We start from the raw sequence: 16396 nt of genomic DNA, 5'->3' as shown, positions 1-16396 counted from the left end.
TAACTGCTCCCCTGCCAGCCCGATCGTCCCCAACTGCCCTCCCCTGACAACCCGGTCACTCCCAAATGCCCTCCCCTGCATATTCCCTCTTTATTAGATAGGGTTTTTTCTTTAACATATTGGACAGCCCTAACTGGTTTGGCTCAGTGGATGGAGCATTGGCCTGCAGACTCAAGGGTCCCAGGTTTGATTCCAGTCAAGGGCATGTACCTTGGTTGGGGGCACATACCCAGTGGGGAGTGTGCAGGAGGCAGCTGATCGATGTTTCTCTCTCATAGATGTTTCTAGCTCTCTATCCCCTTCCCTTCCTCTCTGTAAAAAAAATCAATAAAATATATTTTAAAAAAAGAAACATTTAAGATTCCTCCATACCTGCCTTGCTGGTGCGACTCAGTGGTTGAGACCCTAGGCTGCCGCCACTGGGAGCTGTCAGCGGTAGCCCTCCCTGAGACTGGGGGACTCCGGTGGGGCTGAGAGGACTGGGCATCGCCATCTTGTGACTGTGGGCACTGCCATTTTGTCATGGAGTGACAGTTAATTTGCATATTACTCTTTTATTAGATAGGATGTTTACTGAATGATTAAATTCTTGCTCTCACTTTACCTTTCTGTTCAGTAATATCTGTGAAATGGGTCAGTGGACTTGCTCTGCCTCTCACAATGAGCTGGGAAGATTAAATCAGATCATGTGCATGAAAACTACCCATAATTGCCGAGACCGGTTTGGCTCAGCGGATGGAGCGTCGGCCTGCGGACTGGGGGGTCCCGGGTTCGATTCCGGTCAAGGGCGTGTGCCTTGGCTGCGGGCACATCCCCAGTGGGGGGTGTGCAGGAGGCAGCTGATCGGTGTTTCTCTCTCATCGATGTTTCTAGCTTTCTATCCCTCTCCCTTCCTCTCTGTAAATCCCTCTCTCTTCCTCTCTGTAAAATATCAATAATAAAAAAAAGATAACAAAAAAAAAAAAAAAAAAAAAAAAAAAAAAACTACCCATAATTTATGATGACCCTAGATCATGCTGGGTAGCAGCAGGCAAGGAAGCACAAGGAGTGGTGCATTTATCTGTCTCCCCCACCAGACTGTGAATTCCACAACAGGAATCTTATTTGACTTGTTTATGGTTTTGATCCAAGTGCCTAAAATAATGCCCACAACTCAAATATTTGCTGGATAAATGGAGTAGAGTGGAATTTAATCAAGATCTTTATTTGACTCAGAGAAAATAAAATAGAACATTAAATTGAATTCAAGCATCTGACATGAGAACAGATATATGAATGAGGGTGTATATAAGAAGAATAGAAAAATAGAAGGCAGAAGAAAAAATGAATGAGACAATCATTTATGAGAATGAAGAAGACATTTAAAAAGTCCTAGACTAGAAAGATCAATTGGAAGTTTGGGGTCGTCCTTCTCACTGAAAAGAATCGATTGAATGACCAATTTGATGCATTAAACTGGTCATTAGGTGTAACTATAAATGCCAGATTTAGTAATTCTAAGTCTATGAAGAGAGACGGGAGTCTGCAGAACTCTGACCTTTGCACTATGCAGTGCTTTATGAGTTGGACAGTTGCCCGTGCTTTGAAAACAATAATGGTGTACCCTGAAGAACTTGGAATTCATATTTGGGTTTTATCCATAGCAACATTCTCTCTATTCTCGTAAAAACAGTTTTAGTAGACATCTGCTGATTTGGGTTGCCCTGCATCTATTTCCTTTTTTCCTCCCAACAGCATCTCAATTTGGACTACTCTTTCATCTCCAGGGGTGGCCATGTTACCCAGCCCAGGCCAATCAACATCGACTATTTTTCTGATCACAGTGCTTGACTTAGAGATGGAGCACAAAGTTCAAGATAGGCAAAGACACTCAATCTTGGAATTTTGGCTCTAACTGTATTGGAGAGAAGTCATCCTTCAACAGAGGCTGCTGCATTGACTATTACCCAAAAGAGAGAACCTACCCCAAAGAGGCCAACCCCCAGGAAATGAAACTAATATAGAGAAATTGAGTCCTGATGATAATGCTTGAGTATCTGAATTTGTTTGAAACTCTTCTATGTTAGCCATTTCAGTTAGGTCAGCCAGTAAATTCTCCATGTCATTTAATTTGAGTGAGTGTTCACTTGCAATTCAACTCAGGATCACCTGGATTAAAATCTGCTCCAGAGGGGAAAAATAGAGGTCTCAGGTGACGATGAGCACTGCTTAGATAACTTAGCTGCTTAAATATATGATGCGACTTTAGGTAAAAGCCATGAGTCGCTATATACAATATTGTCAGGTTCTATCTAGAATTTGGATTCCTTTCTTAATGTAGTTATTGACAGATGGAAAAAGGCTAAAATTCTAGAATGGCTTTATGTGTGAAAGACTGGAGGATGCTATTCAGAGATGTGGAGACCAAGGTAAAGACCATGCTTGCTCCTACTATGTCCTGCTCCTACTCCACACAACGTGCCATGGAATTGAAGATCATTCTTTCTCAAATTTGCTTCTTCTTCACTACTTTCTATAACCTGGGAAAGGGAATACTACTGTTAAGATTAAAAGAGAAGCCCGGCCGGCGTGGCTCAGCATTTGAGCATCAACCTATGAACCTGGGGGTCATAGTTTGATCCCTGGTCTGGGTACATGCCCAGGTTGCAGGCTTGATCCCTAGTTAGAGGCCTGCAGGAGGCAGCTGATCAACAATTCTCTCTCATTATTGATGTTTCTATCTCTCTCTCCCTCTCCCTTCGTCTCTGAAATCAATAAAAATATTTTTTTTTTAAAAAAGAGAAAATTACCACTTAGCTCTGAGGTTGATACATAGTAGGCTCTTAATAAATAGAGGCTTAGAGTTACAGTGATTACTATACACCGCTTTAACCTTTCAAAGGAGCTTATGAAGTAAGCACTACTATTACCTACATATTTAGATGAGAAAATTGAGTGTCAGAAGTTAGTGGTTGAGCAAAGACATCAGAGCAGGAGGAAAACAGGCCTCTGACCTCAGAGAAAGCTTATACCGCCAACCAATCATCTGTTCCTCTGCTCGGCATGTCATAGGCCAGGGTAACGACTCTGGAGAGCAGTTATGATTCCACTTCCTTGTAGCGTGTTCTGAACGGCGTGCTGCTTCACTCTGGGTCCTTCAAGCATCCAGCGCCACACTTTCATACTGAGAAGTTTCTTCTCAACTAGATACAGACCTGCACTAGCTCTTAAGTGGGATCTACTAGTTTTTGATTTAACTTTTTAGCACTTCAAAGACAAAGTATAGTTTAATGGTGTTTTCATTGTCACTGGAATGAAAAGTCTAGTGCCACTGAGTGCTGATGTTTGTCCTCACTTCGGCTGATAGTTAGAGAAGTAATTATTCCACTTGAGGTTTGCTAGGATATGTGTTCTGTGAAACAAACAATGAAGATCGACCTCTTGAGGTGGGCCATCGATTAGTTACCATTAATATTACTTACTGGGAACAACTTCCTGCCTACATTTTTGACCCACTATAACTTTTTCCTTAATAGAAAGGTAAAGAGACCTTAGATCTACCATCACTAAATCACACAGTAAATAACAAAAAGCCCACTTCTAGTCCTTAAAGTTGCCAACACGGGAGCAAAAGCAGACTTAGCTATTGTCAGATGCTGATGAAACACCCAAAGTCATTGTCCAAAGAGGCTGGGCTGACTCACAGCTGCCCAGTGAGGAATGCACATCCTTCTGTGTCTCCCCCCTGCCCCCGCCTTTACCAAGGGGTATACATCTTTTCCCTGCTCACATTTTTCAAGCAGTTGTGCCTTGTATTTTGCAGTTGGGTTTTCTCTCCTAGTTAGAGCAGCAGGTCTTCTTGCTTTTCTCCATCTGGGAAATGTTTAATAGATAGTTGTTAACTTGATATGCTTAAAGACAAGGTAAGAAGGTGATGAAGCCCTGATTTTGTCCCGGTAATAACTACTGGAGGCTTTCTGAATCCAAGCCACCTTTGGTCTACTGATCAGGCTCAGCAGCAGTGTAACCCATTCAAAGTCAGGATTCTGGTTGTGTTCTGGGAGCTAGGAACCAGATAGGTGATAAATGGGTGAAGGGAACTGAGCTGGGAAGAATTGTGGGGTTTGTGGGAACTGAATGGGGCATGCTACTCTAAAACTATCCAAACGAAATCTCTAAAACAAAAGGAAAAAAGGTCCACACACCTGTAGGCTGCTAGGCCTCTGATTACAGAGAAACTGGGGCAAGTTAAGAGGAAAGCATCAAGGGCATCAGAGGTTCAATTGTGTCTTTTGAGGCCCAGTTGGAGCTGGATATTGTACCCTACAGAAAAGAGAATCAGATGGAAGACAATGTTTTCTTCCGATATCTGAGAGATCGACCAGAGTGGGATATGTCTAAGACCAGTATTTGGAAGGGAGAAAGGGAGGTAGGGAGAGAGGGAGAGAGAGATAGAGAGAAAAGATAGAGAAGAGAGAGAATTTTTCTTGAATAAATTTGCTTGAAATTTTAAATGAATTATGATGAGTAATGAGTTCCTGTCACCAAAGGCTTCAGGCTTAGCATGAAGAGCTTATAGCTGGTGTGTTGAAGAGGAGTTGAATTTGAGGATATTTATAGTCTTTTACAAGTTTTACTACTTGATGAATCCTTGAAGGTCAAGGTGAAGAGAGACATTCTAGATTCATGGATAGGTGTGAGCTTCTGTTCACAGTTTCTTGAAGATTGTATAGATCAGTTATTTGTCATTTGCCAAAGTGTCCTGGGACTGGATATGTACAGAAAGGAGTTGCAAATGCCTTCAGTCTCAGGAATCTGCCAGATCCCAAACATTAGATACGTAGACCATTGAAAGAATATTATGGGCTTTGTACCTTAATAGTTATCAGCATTGATGGATATTTAAAATAATAATTCACCCTATTATTAAATAAATAATAGCTTTACATTCTAGAAATAAAGAAATTAATAGGTCATTTGTCTAGTGAATTAGTTATCTGTCATTACATAACAAATTATCCCAATCATAATAGTTTGAAATGGCAATAATAATTTATTATCTCATGGCTTTTGTGGATCTGGAATCCATGTGTAACTTAGCTGGGTAGTTCTGGCTCAGGGTCTCATGAGGTCATGATCAAGCCTTTGGCCAGTGCTACAGCTGTTGGTAGGCTTGACCGAGTCTGGAGGATCTGCTTCCAAAGTGCTTTGCTCACATGGCTGGCAAGTTGGTGGCAGCTACAGATAAAAATCCTCAGTTTCTTCCCACGTGGCCTTCTCCAGAGGGCTGCATGAGTGTCCTCACAGTATGGAAGTTAACTTTTCCTTGAGTGACTGATCCAAGAGAAAGCAGAAGCCACAACATCTGTACTGACCTCAGAAGTCACAGTCCTTTATTTTTGTATACTATTGGTTTCACAGGCCAGTCCTTTCTTGGTGGGAAGGGACTGACTACACAGGACATAAATTCCAGGAGCCAAGAATCGTTGGGGGTGGTTTTGGAGACTGGCTACCACATCTGATCAATCCTACCCTTGTAATTCATCTCTCAAATATTTTTCCAAGTTTGAAATATCTCAAAAAGAGCTTCATCATAATTCTGTGTTTTAGACTTCTTTTTAATTTTTAAGTCACTGTAAGGGTGTTTTGAAGGACAGCTTGACAATATTTCATTGTGGATCTCTTGGAGCACAATTCCTTACAAAATCTTTTCTACTTAACCACCAAAAGGCAAATGGATTAGGAAAATCTCCTATGACCAGATATTGAGCAATCTAATATTATTGATCCTTCATTTGAAATTTTTTGTAAGGGTTGAAAATTTTCAGTTCTTATAAATTCTGGCATGTAATTAATGTGTATATATAAAATGCATGGAAATTTATGATGTCCTTTATTGGTTACTGATATTTAACCTACTGCTTAAAGCCTGACCAACTCTGCTTTTTTCTCAGTAAAAGAGCCATAAAAGGAAGGTTTTATTGAGTCCATTCCATCAACCTTTTGATGGGTTTCCTAAACATATCAAACAGTTGCTGTGTCAGCATATATCACTTTAAAAAGTGGGCACTTGGATGAGATATTTTTGTTTTCCTGGTTACAATTTTATAGCATGTCAGTTGGTGAATTTTTTCCCTCTACCACAGATTGTTATAGTATTTAATGTTTATGTGTTCTCTCTCAGTACCAACTGGGGCCATGGCCAAAACTCTGATTGGGAGCGGGTGGTGGGTTGGAAGCTATATATATGGTGGCTGAACAGCTGTGATAATTTATGTTTTTGAGGCAATAATCATGAATAATGTAAATTTAGCTACTAAAATAGAATGAAGGGATGACATCTTACTGGGTGGGAATTTTAAGGAAAAGCAAAAGTTTTAGAGTTATAGGGATAATACCTATGGCTAGGTGTCAACATTATTGACTCACTGCTCTCATATTGAAATGAAAATGAAGCATCTTTGATTTAATCCCTGAAGAACAGGTGACATTGTCTTCTCTGAGAAGTCTTCCCCTGTCGGACTCTCTGAATTGGGTCAAGTGTTCCTGTTGAGTGCTCCCATAGCCCCCTGTAGTTATTCGCTGTAAGAAGTTTATTATGACATTGACTCAATGAGTTGGCATCACTGCTGAATGCCCAGCACAGAGCATACTGTATGCACATTGACAGTAGACTTCTAGTAGCAAGTGAGGGAAAGGAAACTCAAGCAGGCTGTAGCATAAAATATAATTTATTGCTCAATATAACTGAAAAGTTTCTTGATACATGGCTGCAGGCATGACTGGATTTAAGCACTCAAAGAGGTGTCTCCATCTCCTGAACCTTTTCCCCTCAATGCTAGTGTGAATTTTGGGTGCCAATATGGCTACTAGAAAGCCCCAGGCTTATTGAGAAAAGGATTTTACTCCCCATTATTTCTAGCATGAGTGTCAGGTACTAAAACGCTTTGCTTTAATGAGACTATCTGGGGTCACATATTCTCTTGAGTGATTCACTGACATTGGAATGACAGAAATGCAATTGACAAGAGTTGTCTACAGATAAAAGGACCTGGAACTTGAAGGCTTTGCCTCATCACTTGGCTAAGGTGAGAGGAGAGAAAGGGGAAATTCATTCAAGCCAGGCAAACTCCATGGGCAAAGACAAAGAAAGGACCATAGATATGGAGAAACTAAAGAGTCAAAAGTAGAATTTGAACCCGTTTTCTGAACATGAATAACATCTACCATTATGCCACATTGTTCTCTTGTAAAAGCTCTCTTATAAATGCTATTTTATCCTGATCTTTAAACCTTTCTAAAGTAAGGTAATTTTAAACACTGGGTAGGGTAAGACATCTCCAAACCATCTGGAGAAGGCAGAAGGAGTTGATGGTTTTAGCATTCTGTATCTTGGTTGAGCAGATTTTACCACCTAGGCGATAAAGTTAGGTATAACTCTAAAGCTGCTCAAATAACAAAAGAAAGATAACAAGTGAGTCAGTGTAATTTCTGAAAATAGAAAGCAGATATATTAATCTATAAAGACAATGATTTTCCTGAAATGAATCTCAAAGCAAAAACTAACTTATAATTCTTACACAAAGGATACTGAGACAAAATAGTATGTCATTGCTTAATCCATAGTTTAAAGATTTAAATGTAATAGGCTCATTGGCTATATCGTATCCACAAAGAAGGTAAGTGATGGGTATTTCACATTTCAATTTTACCCCCTTACCTCCATAGTTGTTGATGCTGTATCTGTCCTCCCCAAAAACATATCCATGTAATGTTCCTACATGTGCAGAAGCAGAATACCTGATGTCCCCAGATGTGTTAAAGATTACATGATGACTGATGTGTTTATAAAGAACACTTAGGGTTGATGTGTTTGCACTGAGGTCATATTCTCTGTTGGAATTTTAAATACAAGCAAAATATCATCGAATTATTTAGAATATGATCTATTATTAATAGCCATTAAGATTTACTGGAAGCCTTAGCATGTGTCAGGCCCTGGTGCCAAGCACTTCAGAAGTGTAATCTAATTTAATTGACCAGTATTTGTATAGATTAATCATGGTCTGGACAGAGTAGAGAAAATTTATTTAGCTCCTTCCTTGGAATTTTCATTAGGAGCAAAGTTATTACTTCCTTATCTCCTTTTGTTTTAAAATAAGTGCCCAGGACATTGGTGTGTGTTTCCTCCCCAAACCCATATTATTTAGGATCTGTCTGCAACCATGAGCAAGGTAGCTGTGAGTTTCTGTCCCAGCCAGATGTTTCAGGCCACACTCAGAGGCAGACAAATGTGTCCAGTGGAGCAGTCAACACTTGTACTGGTGACCTTGTCTTCACAGAACAAAATAGCTCCACTGAGTAGTCAGAAAGAGACTGAGCTGCTCTCTGTTTCTGATAGGGGGCAGGGGCCCTCTCTTAAAACAATACATTTTGTTCCTATTTTGGTGCCAAGATAAGAAACAATTACACAAATTTTCTAAATCCTAAATATTTACGTAATATGTGGTAAATGAACCCCCCAGTGCGACCAGAGACTGTTGTCAAGCTTGGAACACTAAGTTCCCACTTAGTGAATAATTCTTATACTAAAACAAAAGTTCCAATTTTCCAACTGCCAATGTTCATCAAATAAAAGAAATTTAAAGAAAAAGTCCAAAGAACGACCGTTCTGGGATTTTTATCTAGTAACAGAATGATCTACTTCTATGACTGGACTTGCTTCACAGGAAGGGAGGATCACTCCTGGCCAGCTGTTGCTACTGCAGCATCTTGGCTGTCTACGACAGGAGGGAATGCCTTTCCTTCCTTGAGGCAGAAGATAATTTGGAGTTTTGGAAAGCACTGAGGAAAAAGTCAAGTCTGATGGGAAAGGGCATATGAAACAGCTGGTGAAGGCTACTTTTGCTCTTATGAATTGTTGGTTATTTTATACTAGAGGCCTGGTGCACAGATTCGTGTACCTGTGGGGTCCCTGGGTCTGGCCTGCAGGGATTGGGCTGAAACTGGCTCTCTGACATCCTCTGATGGATCCTGGTCAGGCCGAGGGACCTCACCGGTGCACAATCAGGGCCAGGGAGGGACTGCAGGAGGGCTCCAGGGTGTGTCTGGCCCATCTCACCCAGTCCTGATTGGCCGGACCTCAGCCACAAGCTAACGTACTGGTCAGAGCATCTGCCCCATGGTGGTCAGTGTGCATCATAGTGACTGGTTGAATGGTCGAATGGTTGAATGAATGGTCGGACACTTAGCATATTAGGCTTTTATTATATAGGATATTAGAAAGCACCTATAAAAATCTCTGAAATTTACATAAAAGTATTGGTCTTTGTTATTCAAAAATTCAGATTATAAAGTTTGTACTGGTGAACTTAAAGGTTCATAATGGTAATTATTTTCAACTTTCTTAGGTAAAGTAAAATAATGAATCACTTAGCTAGTGAGTGAACTTAGCTAATTGCTCAGCATCAAGATCTCAATGAGGCTTTGATATCTTTGACTGTTTCTTATATTTAGTAACATTCATCAACTGATTAAAACAATAACAATAGCAACTGTATTTCTTTGGGAAAATGGCTACCAACTGAAGGTGAATTTGAGTAAAAGTTGGAAGGGTTGAAGTCATACAGAGAAAATACGTGTTTCTGGATGTGATAGGTCAAACTCAACCTGTATTCATCAGCCTGAGCATTTGTGATGGTTTCAATGTATCACGTTTCAATGCCAAAACATAGATGTCATTTAATGTGTGTGCTTTAGTAGATAGTCTTCTTTTAGTGCAAATAACAACACAGTTAGTAGAATAATCATCAGTTGGGATGAGACAAAATGAAAGAAAAATGATTTAGCCTGCAATGATTCTCATCTTCTTAACCCTGACTAAACTTGACAGTGGTGTCTTTATCCAACTCTAACACTTTGTGTTTTCCATAAATAAAATAAGGGGGGCAATTAAAAAGAAAACAATAAAGAAGAATCAGCACAGCAAGCCAACCCTCAGTTTGTAGATGAAGAAAGAAGGACACATTACTACAAATGATAGACTACAGGCTTCCAAAAGTTCTCTCCTCCTTAAAAGTAATGAGAAAATTGGCAAAAATTGTCTGAATGTCTGAATCAACTTTTCAGAGCTGTGGAAATTAACAGACTTTCAGTAATCTGGGGAGTTATTTACTCAAAAAAATAGGTTAATCTTTTTTCCTTTTTATTGAATTTATTGGGGGTGACACTGGTTAACAAAATTATACTGGTTTAAGGTGAACACATCATCTACATTGTACTGTGTGTTCACCAACCCCAATATGCCCAAACAGGCTAATCTTCATAAGAAGAATAAACTTTGTTGCATTTTAATTTATTCTGATATTCCTCTCTACAGCTCCATAAGGAAAATTGAAAACCAACAGATCATAATCATGGTGAAAACCATAGGGCTGGCATCTGCTGGAGGGTCAGAATGTAGTTGGAACTTCTTTGAAGCCACATTCACAGAGAATTGTTAATATTTGACCTATTTAGTGGTTTCTAAGAAGACCTTACTTGCAAAGATGTCTTTATTCAACCTGACTTACACCTTATCCAGTAAAGCAAGCCTTAGTGAAGCCTGGGGACATTTGTTTAAAATATATGGAGGCCAATGTTTAACTTTGGCTGCCTGAGGCAATGGACAACATTTGGGAAAAAGCTGGGAAGTTCATAAAGCCTTTGAAAAACTTCAACACATTTCTGAGACTTTAGAAAACCATGCACATGTGTAGGATTATACACATTCCCAGGGCTGTGTGCATGTTCAGGAAATACCTGGGATACATCTCTTAAGCTTTCACCTTTAGCAGAGATTGAGGCTCTATGCAAGCATTAAGTAAAAACTTAGGTAGAATTGTCAACTGGCTGGCTAAGTGTTACGGTGTGCCCCAATATGCATACAGAGCACCTCAGCAAAGACTAGGGCACCTACTGGTTTCAAGTGATTAAATAAATGTCTGTTTAATAATAAACAACCACTAAGATAACTGAGCAGATATTTCATTGACCAAATAAGACAAAGAATATAGATTTTACAAAGTTAGTTCAGAAAAGTCACTAAGCAACAAATAACAATCATCAATAACAACAAACCCTGGAAAGGGGAGAAAAGTCATTTCTCAGAGTCTCCACATTATGTTACTTAAATGTCTAATTTTCAACAAAAATGAGGAGATATGAAAAGAAATAAGGATGTATAGCCCAAACACAGGAAATAAGCAATTGGCAGAAACTGTCCCTGAGGAAGCCCAAATGTTAAACAAAGTAGATGAAGACTTTAAATCAGCTATTTTACAATGTTCAGAAAATTAAGGAAACCATGTGCATGAAACTAAAGGAAATATGAGAATAATTTCTCACCAAACAGAGATTCCCAATACAGATATAGGAATTACAAAAAAAGAACTAAATAGAAATTCTGGAGTCAAAAAGCATAATAACTGAAATAAAAAAACTCATTAGAAGGGCTCAATATAAGATTTGAGTGGGTCAGAAGAACCATTGAACTTGACAATAGGTCAATTAAAATTATCCAGTCTAAGGCACAGAAAAAAAAAAAAAGAAGGGAGAAAAATGAACAGAGCCTCAGAGACCTGTGAGACACTCAATACATTAACATACATGTAACGGAATTCCCAAAGGGAGAGAGGAGAACAAAAGGAAGAGAAAGAATATTTGAAGAAATAATGGCTGACACATCCCAAAGTTGAGGAAAATGTTTATCTATACATCTAAGAAGCTTAATGAGCTCTGAGTAGGATAAACTCTAAGAGATTAAACCTGGACAAATAATAATTGAACTGTTGAAAGGCAAAAACAAAGAAAAAATCTTGAAAGCGGCAACAGAGAAGTGACTTATCACTTACAAGGGATCATAAAATTAACAACTGATTTCTCATTGGATATCATAGAGGTCAAAGGCAGTAAGATGGTTTATTTAATGTGTTCAGAGAAAAAGAGTGTTAACCAATAAATTCATCAAAACTATCTTTCAAAAATAACAGAAAAATTAAGACATTCTGATATAAAGAAAAATGGAGACTGCTCAGAATGGATCAAAGACCTAAATGTAAGATATAAAACCATGAATCACTTAGAATGTATAGATCTAAAGCTTCCTGACCTTGTGTTGGGCAATGGCTTCTTAGGTATGACACCTAAAGCACAAACAAACCAAAGAAAAAATAGATTGAAGAACACCATCAAGGAAGTTAAAAGATAATCCCAGAATAGAAGAAAATATTGCTGTGCGCACACACACAAGGTAATATACCCTTTTCCAATATATGATAAGTTCATTTATGTATATGGTATGAGGTGTTTTGCATGTGGATATTCAGTTGACACAGTACAATTTGTTGAAAATACTACTATTTTCTAATTGAATTATCCTGGCACCCTTGTGGTAAATCAATTGACCATACATGTATGGGTCCTTTTCTGGATCCCCACTTTTATCCTATTGATCTCTATGTGCATCCCTTGCCATTACCACATAGTTTTGATTACTGTGGCTTTACATTAAGTTTTGGAATTGAACTTCGGAGACATTTAAAAAGTTGATTTGAGGGAAATGATCATCAATTTAATCAGCAACTGCCATGAAGACACATTACAACCTTAGTTCATGCCCCAAATGAGGAATTTCCCAAACTGTACTTTGAAAATTGGATCCATGTCAAGACATACAGCAATAATGATAGTTTGTGTGACAGGATGAACAAAGAAACATCATGTGGGCGGGTAGTATTTCTGAAACTTGATCACGCAAGTAAGACTGTGGTATTTTTTGCTATAGCCATTTACTAACTCTTTTCTCTTTCTCTTTTTATTGATTGGTTCAGCTAAATACCTAATTGTTTTAACTGGCAGCTTTGTATTAAGCATATCATATGTGTTATCTATAAAATCATGGCCTCTAACACATCTATCTCCATAGATAAAAAGCCAGTATCTGTGACGAGCAAAACGACCAGAGACCAGAACACTATGGTCCCTGGCCCAGGCTGTCCCCACCCCCCAGGGAGCGGTTAGGGGTGCCCCTAGGCAACATGATAGGGTGTGAGTTTGATGGGGGAAAGTCAAAGAAATAGGGGGGAAGATCTTAAGGGTCTGCGGGATTCGGGAGCCATAAGGCACATACATACCCTATTTTGGAGACACTGCTGTATAGAAAGAATCTTTCTCCTCTGAGGGATTATTTGACCATAATTCTAATTTCCATTATATTGATTTTGTGATTGGTGAGCAAGGCAAATTCAATGGCCTTATCTGAAGACTGTGAGCAAAATAGGTTATCCCCCATTATTTATTGAGGGCCTCCTGGAAGCAATGATATTGGGATGGCCTTCCAAACATTACCCACTATTGTGGGTTGAATTATATCCCCTCCAAAAATAATTTGAAGTCAACCTCTGGTACCTGTGAATATGACCTTATTTGGAAATCAGGTCTTTTCAGATGGATCCTCCCCTTTCAACAAGTCCTGGTTTAGCATTTTGCAGCCCAAGGGCCCTCCTTTCATGGCCTACACCTTGAGGTATATTCCTCATGGGCACCATTCCTCTGGCACTTCTCTCTACTTCGGCAGGTACCTTGTGTACCTCTGGAGCTACACCCTTAGCCTCCCGAGCTTGCACACGGCAGGTACGTAATCAAGGTGGCCTGAGTTGGTGATATAAATGGTGCAAAAAAGGTGCTGTGTGGACACATTTTCCAAATTTCCTTGGATGACCACATTTTGAACATGTTCGAACTACCACGTTGCCTCCGACCTTCTCAAAGTTTTTAATCACTTGCATTAGAATCTCTTGGGGTGCTTTTTAACCCTGGGCTTATTGAATCAGAATATCTCAGGGTGGGATCTTCCCAAATTCAGCCTATGTTGTTCAAAGTGTTTTCACTTCACTGGAAAAATTCTCTTTGTGTTTCAGGTGTTAGCTTAGAAGTCTCAGTCTCTATGAATAATTCTTTTTGCCCCAGGCTAAAGGTGAAATGCTCCTCTTTGCTTTCTGTGCTCTCATTGACTCATTGGTGTTTAGCATCTGCAATACACTTGCAATTCTCCCTTTGACATTCCTGTGAGCTCCTTGGAACCTGTTTCTCCAAGTTTCTGTCACAATCCCTGGTGTACAGCAGGTGGTCAATAATGAAATAGATGAATGCACAAATAAAAGGAGCTAATAGAATTAATGAGAAGTTAGGAACACTTCATTTCTACTTAAATTTCTGCCAAGAACACAAAAGGAAACAACATATAGTCTTTTATGTTAGCATGGAGATCCACACTTTGCCCTTGCCCCACCCCCAGCCATTTTCTCCGTTGCAGGATTCAAGTTAGAATTAATAGTCATAGGAAAGCAGACGGAAACCACCAGAGTTGATGGAATTGTTTGTCTTACTCATCTAGTTTGAGAAGGACACAGATAGAGTAAATTTAGATGTTAATGGGCCAACAGCACTAGCCTCCAAAATAGCTCCTGGGCAAGCTTGGCATGGCTTCTGTGGAAATGTATAATGAAACCAGTAATGACAAACACATAATTTTGCAAATCACAGTATTTCAAACAAAATACACCCCTTTGGCAATCCAAGCTAACTATAAATGAAGGCAGCCAACATCCTTTTCTCTTTAAATCTAGGTTTTCATTTCCTGATTCCATGCGGCAGGTGCTCCATTCATTATGCAGGCGCTTAATAAATGCTTATGCACTGGATGTAAGTAGCTAGTAGCCTTCATACTCATCTATGTGGCAAAGTCAAAATGCCTTTGGGATTCCTTTCCTTTGTGCATTACATGTTTACACAAAGCTGTCTTTGGAGAGGAGAGGAAATCTATTTTGCTCAATTAATCAATGAGCCGGTGGTTTTAGAAAGATTCTTGCATCACGATAGAAAATATGCTTAGGTTTGATCTAGAGTTTGTTTCTAGGTAGCCAGGTGGTCTCAGATAAGACATTTGACTTCTTGTATTTTTTTATTCTAACTTGTCAGAGGAGGAAAATTCCAGAACTTTAGTTAGCTCATTTATTCTGAGGATTTAATAAGACAATGTGCTAATAAGAGTTTATCTTGTATATAATAAGCAGTCATGTAATAAATCTAAAAAATAACTAAGTAACTGAAAAAAATGTGTGTGAAAGAACTTTAGAGGTATAGAATTACCCAGGAATATAAAACTTGCCAAAAGATCAGAAATTTCCGAAGAAAATTATTTCTGAAGGATCCAGGCTTCTTCCTACTTAGCCCAAACCAGTCAACCATCATCTGAGCACTGTGCTATATAGAGTAGGGCATGAGAGCCACAGATTGGATAAGTTTCAATAGAAAGAGACACAATAAAGACTGAAGGAAGGAAAGCTCAGAGCCCAAGTGGGACAGTTCAGGGCCCAAGTGGGAGGCCATGGATTGCCAAACCTTGGGGCCTGAGGCAACTAAGAAAAGGTGGTAGGCAGGGGGAGAGCGGAGGAGTCTCACTGAAAGCCAGCTTCTGTGCTACTGGTGGAAAGCTTCCTCATTATGTGCATTGGGCATGAGGTCATAAGCAGTTGTGTGCTGGTTACTGTTTAACAATGAATTTTTTTTAAATACCGTGATTGAAACATTAACTGGTTTCCATGGTATAAGTACACCCACTATAACTGGTTTTTAAAAATTTATCTTTATTGTTGAAAGTATTACAGATGTCCCTTTGTTTTTTTTTTTTCCGATTGATCCCCCTGTACCCCACACCCACCCTTCCCAGGCCTTCACCACACTATTGTCTATGTCCATGGGCTATGCATATCTGTATTTAAGTTCCCCAGTTAGTCACTCCCTACCCACCCCAAAATGAAACTGCACCACCAACTTACATCATACACAAGAATAAACTCAAAATAGATAATGGACTTAAATGTAAGTTGTGAAACCATAAAAACCTTGGAAGAAACCATAGGCGGCAAAATCTCAGACATCTTTTGTAGCAATGTTTACTGATACAACTCCTAGGGCAAAGGAAACTAAGGAGAAAATAAACAAATGGGACTACGTCAAAATAAAAAGCTTCTGTATATGGGCTGTTTCCAGATCTTAGCTATTGTTAATTGCATTGCTATGAACATAGGGATACCCAAGTGCCCATCAGTAGATGAGTGGATAAAAAAATTATCTGAGCACTGTGCTATATAGAGTAGGCCATGAGAGCCACTGATTGGATAAGTTTTAGTAGAAAGAGACACAGTAAAGACTGAAGGAAGGAAAGCTGCGAGCCCAAGTGGGACGGTTCAGGTTGAGGTACATTTACACTATAGAATACTATGCAGCAGTAAAAAAGAAGGATCTCTTACCCTTTGAGACAGCTTGGAGAGACCTGGAGAGTGTTATACTAAGTGAAATAAGTCAGTCAGAGAAA

This window comes from Plecotus auritus (genome assembly GCF_963455305.1).
Source record: "Plecotus auritus genome assembly, chromosome: 6".
NCBI lineage: Eukaryota > Metazoa > Chordata > Mammalia > Chiroptera > Vespertilionidae > Plecotus > Plecotus auritus.
Note: the sequence above shows the minus strand (reverse complement) of the source record.